Genomic DNA, 6,000 nt, shown 5'->3' on the forward strand with positions numbered 1-6,000 from the left:
CTGACGTATGAATTTATCTTGCAGGTCGGATGTAATTGCATCGTGGGCCAGATATGGTCTGCGGGCCATAAGTTTGACATCCCTGGTGTAACAACCTGCTCTGTACAATGAGTCTAGTTTTCCTCGATCATCTTGTAGACTTGCTGTTCTTTACTTTGATAACTGAATAAATTATTCCTTCCTGCTCATGTGAATTCCTCCCCATCCATATAAAACAGTAAACTGATTTAAGGATGTTATAGAAAGTCAACAAGCTGTAGAAGTTGTGCTTTATAATAAATACACAGTATGTGACTGTTTTCAAGAGTCTTTTAACACAAACACTGACTTTCAAGGAATCACTGAGGCCAGTTTTCCTTTGAGGAAAAAAAAATCCATCTGACGCCACACTTGTTGGTATTGCCTGCATCAGTATTTTCTCTCTTCATTATAAGCTATTTGAGTTTGCATCACTGCAGTATTAGATAAAAACCTCAACAAGCAGACGACCCCCTATGAGCAAACACTTTGTGATGGTGGGAAGGAAAAGCAGAGAAAAGAGTCTGTTTCCCAAATCCAAACTGTAAGCTAGTTCGACAGGAGAGAGGCCTGATATCTGAAGGCTCTGCTCTCCTCCAAAAGTACAACTGCAGTCTGAGAGCGACGTGCTCTGTTGGGATCATACGGTACTACAGTATAAGGTCTTTAAGAAATGATGGGGCCTGATTATTCAGGACTTTATATTCAATTCTAGATTTAACATGGAGCCAGTGTGTTATGTTTCGGCTGTGTGCTGGCAGGAGAAGGACCCAGACTGACCAAAGCCAGAGCAAATGTCCAAAACCAAAAAAAAAAAAAAAACCAAAAACCTGGAGCTCATGAAATAGTGCAACACAAAAGTCTACGAAAAGCACTGATGCTCAGGAAACAGTCCAAAAGCACCCCTCAGGAGGACGACCCGGAGGACGGCCGCACACGAGACTATCCAGTTCAGGGGGGCCGAAGGCTCAACAGTCCATGACTGAACAGCTCAGGGGGCTGACCACGGAGCCAGCGGTGGCAACGAATCAGGTCAGGAGGCCGGCCACGGAGCCACCGGCCAAGAAGTCCAGTCAGCGGCCTGGAAGGTGGCCACTGAAGCCAAACCAGGCAGGGACGAAGTTTAGCAGGACTAGGCCAGGCAGGACCAGGCGAGGAAGCTACTGGTGGTGGTAGCGCTGCAGGTGAAGGCGTGGAAGCCGCAGGTGGTGGAGCTGCTGACAAGGAAGGTTGCTGGTGGGGCTCTCAGCCGGTCTGGAAACCAAAGCAGGGACCAGCTGGACCTCAACCTCCCTCACCCGAGGGACTGGTACAGGTGCAGGAGAAAGCTGGGCCCGAGCTGCCCTGAGTGCAGGGGCAGGAGGCAGAGAGTGGAGCTCAGGAACATTTTCACTGACAGTTTCTGTGTAAATGGGCTGGTGAGTAGCACACTCCAGGGATAAAGCCATACTAACAGTCTCATGAGATGCTGCCTGAACAGTGTTAATGGGATGGACACAAAAGCATGGTGAGCTGGGTCGAGGTTAAATGGTTCTGAAACACAAAACTCAACTTGATTCAATAGTTTCGCGGCACTGAGTCCAAGCTTCCTAGCCAGTTTTAATATGGCAGATGGCACTCTGTTGCTAGTCACATTTTCCATCTGAGGCACAGAAAAAATACAGTGAGGTACTGGTGGAGCAACACTGGGAGTCTCAGACACAGGAGCAGGATTATCGAGGTTCAGAGGAGTCAGTTGAAAAACCAAAGTGTTCATAGAAGGAGCGTGACTAACCATAGATGAAATGGTAGTTGGTCTGGTACCAGAATGTGAAGAATGTGGCAAACGGTCATTTTCACTCACAAAAGTTGTCTGCTCAGCTGCCGTGGAGCGACAGCGGTGTGAATGCTGCTTTCTCCTGGAAGAGGGAGGAGACGAGCCGTCCCATGAATCCTCCAGCGGACTCGGCTGAAAATCCTCCGGCTCTTCACAGAAGCGGCTGCTCATACAAGATCTACAGCAACACAGAAATATCCATACCTCCAGTAGTGCAAACTGTGTTGATGAACCCAACAGTAACAAAATAAGTTCTGAACTGAAATCGGACTACCTCTTAAAAAAACAAAAAAACCTATCACATGAAATGCAAATGGCTTGGGATGTGGCACAAATACCTAAAACTTTACACCACTGTATCTGAGGATTTATATGGTCGTTATAAGACACTATGCCCCTAATGCTGAAGGACTGGTTTATCTTCAGAAGGCTGGAAGATAAACACTCGCAGGAACACAGTGAGATGGACCGTCTGATACCGCAACAGGGCAGATAGTAAACTAATGTCGATAGCAAACAAAAAGCTTTATTTTTTTATTTTTCAAGTCTCCAACTGTAGCAAGTTGCCGGAGTTTTGGCACAACGCATTGGACATACCCACGTTGACAGCAGCCTCGTTTGTGCACGCAGCGACCAACTTTGTTGTCCAGTCATCCAAGCCTGTGTCCTCAAGAAGTCTCACAAGTCCATCCCTGTGCGGTGCGGTCAGCACCCAGTTCAATCAGTCCAAGAGAGTCAGAGGTAAACTCTCCATTGCTGGACACAGACACAATGTAAATGATGTCCACAGATCCATCGGAAAGCATCCCCCAAAATTCGGCAGACTGCAATTTGGCTCCTAACTCCCCGCTGATGGTGTGATGCTCTGCACGATCTGTGCCCCCTTCACGTGAATGATATGCATGTCTGACATTTACTCCTAGCCACCACAATAATAATATCCTCAGAATATAAATGTGGACATTTCTTCTCAGCTAGCTTGTTTATTAGCAATGACTTGCACCACATTTCAGTGCACTCATTGTTAGCTTCAAGCCACGGCACTTTGAGCCACCTTTTCGAAAGAAGTTTTTTCTTGAGCTCTGGCTCCGAAGCTGTAGGAACACCTGTCAGGTTGAATGAGATGGTCAAGTACACAAAGGCGCTTGGTAACATAAGTGTCACTACGCATTCATAATTTTTGTCACACATGCACACCTGAGTAGCAGCTAGGTGCATCCCTGTCTATAACACAGTTTAACATGTTTATCTTACTCATCACCAGTGTTTGGTAAGTTACTTTAAATTAGTAACTTAGTTACATTACTAGTTACTTCTATCAAAAGTAACTCAGTTACTTCAAGTTACTCGTTACTTTCAGAGTAACTAGTTACTAGGGAAAGTAACTTTGGTTTTACTCAGAATTCTCTTGTTAATGTGTTGCTTCCGTAACTGGATACCCAGCAAGAGTGCCAGTCTTCTAGCTTGCTTACTTGCCACAAGTGCACTGTGCCACCTACCAATACAGGGAGTGCAGAATTATTAGGCAATTTTTGAGGAATAATTTTATTATTGAACAACAACCATGTTCTCAATTAACCCAAAAAACTCATTAATATCAAAGCTGAATGTTTTTGGAAGTAGTTTTTAGTTTGTTTTTAGTTTTAGCTATTTTAGGGGGATATCTGTGTGTGCAGGTGACTATTACTGTGCATAATTATTAGGCAACTTAACAAAAATCAAATATATACCTATCTTCTGCCCTCAGCTGAATGTCTCTATCCAGCTTATGCAGTGAGCTAAACATAAAATGGCTTCAGTAAACACTCAGGAGACCGCGTGCCATTCTTCGGAGCTTTACTGATCCTTATTTTCCTTTTTTGTAAAACTGTAATAACAGAAACAGAATACAGTGTATTCACTCTCCATACAAATACACAAAGATTACATTAAATATTGTTGACTTATGTAAACAGTCACTACACAATCAAGAGATACAGAGATGGTAAGAGATACAGCTAACACCACATGCTGGTATGCTTCATGTTAGCAGGCTAAACAAAGGGCTAACAGCTAGCTTGTGCTAGTAATGTAACAAACTCGCTAAACACACAAGAAGCTCATTACTTTGCTGAACAAGGTACTAATAAGTGGGAACAATAAACCGTTTTGCCACACTTACAGATTATGCCTTTTCAAGGGCGTCAGATGCAGGAATTTACAGAGACACAGCCAAATGGACCTTCCCTGTCGAGCGCTGGGAGAAAACCACTGCTTGCGCTCTAACATGGTGCTACCCTGTCAACCCACTAGATGGCAGGCTTTGCCCAGACAAGATCAGGAATAAACATATTTTCTGACATGTTGCAACAGTTAATTACAGAACGAATGATTATGACCTGCCATATAACAAACTTATAAAAAACATGCCTTAGAAATAACAGGAGGGACAGAATAACCTATTTCAATTATTTATTTTTACCAGTGACACCAATATAACATCTCCACATTCACAAATATACATTTCTGACATTCAAAAACAAAACAAAAACAAATCAGCGACCAATATAGCCACCTTTCTTTGCAAGGACACTCAAAAGCCTGCCATCCATGGATTCTGTCAGTGTTTTGATCTGTTCACCATCAACATTGCGTGCAGCAGCAACCACAGCCTCCCAGACACTGTTCAGAGAGGTGTACTGTTTTCCCTCCTTGTAAATCTCACATTTGATGATGGACCACAGGTTCTCAATGGGGTTCAGATCAGGTGAACAAGGAGGCCATGTCATTAGTTTTTCTTCTTTTATACCCTTTCTTGCCAGCCACGCTGTGGGGTACTTGGACGCGTGTGATGGAGCATTGTCCTGCATGAAAATCATGTTTTTCTTGAAGGATGCAGACTTCTTCCTGTACCACTGCTTGAAGAAGGTGTCTTCCAGAAACTGGCAGTAGGACTGGGAGTTGAGCTTGACTCCATCCTCAACCCGAAAAGGCCTCACAAGCTCATCTTTGATGATACCAGCCCAAACCAGTACTCCACCTCCACCTTGCTGGCGTCTGAGTCGGACTGGAGCTCTCTGCCCTTTACCAATCCAGCCACGCGCCCATCCATCTGGCCCATCAAGACTCACTCTCATTTCATCTGTCCATAAAACCTTAGAAAAACCAGTCATGAGATATTTCTTGGCCCAGTCTTGACATTTCAGCTTGTGTGTCTTGTTCAGTGGTGGTCGTCTTTCAGCCTTTCTTACCTTGGCCATGTCTCTGAGTATTGCACAGTCACAACATCACACTCCAGTGATGTTGCAGCTCCGAAATATGGCCAAACTGGTGGTAAGTGGCATCTTGGCAGCTGCACGCTTGACTTTTCTCAGTTCATGGGCAGTTATTTTGCGCCTTGGTTTTTCCACACGCTTCTTGCGACCCTGTTGACTATTTTGAATGAAACACTTGATTGTTCGATGATCACGCTTCAGAAGCTTTGCAATTTTGAGACTGCTGCATCCCTCTGCAAGATATCTCACTATTTTTGACTTTTCTGAGCCTGTCAAGTCCTTCTTTTGACCCATTTTGCCAAAGGAAAGGACGTTGCCTAATAATTATGCACACCTGATATAGGGTGTTGATGTCATTAGACCACATCCCTTCTCATTAAAGAGATGCACATCACCTAATATGCTTAATTGGTAGTAGGCTTTCGAGCCTATACAGCTTGGAGTAAGACAACATGCATGAAGAGGATGATGTGGGCAAAATACTCATTTGCCTAATAATTCTGCACTCCCTGTAGAAAGGAAAAAATAATGTGCACATTTCCACGAGAGAAATCCCACGCCTGATTCTATCCTAGCCATTCTATCCTCGCTTTTTACATCCAACACAAAAACTGCAGTCGTGGTGCTTTCGATTGTACTCAGAACTCGGAAATTCTGCCTTCTGAATAGGGAGATGTAGGTAACAACAGACTGCAGATGAGCTGCATACAGAGCTGGACTGGGACAAAAAAATCATCCCGGGCATTTTGACTAGAGACCGGCCCACCATTATAGGAAAAACCATAAAGCCTTTGAATGAAAATAAATGCTGTTGTGACAGTGATGTACACTGTTCTGATGGTATATATGTATCAATCTATCAATTGTTTGTTGTAAGACTCAGATAATTATTTTTTTAAAAGTGAGACATTT

The sequence above is a fragment of the Astatotilapia calliptera genome, chromosome 9, assembly GCF_900246225.1.
Source record: "Astatotilapia calliptera chromosome 9, fAstCal1.2, whole genome shotgun sequence".
NCBI lineage: Eukaryota > Metazoa > Chordata > Actinopteri > Cichliformes > Cichlidae > Astatotilapia > Astatotilapia calliptera.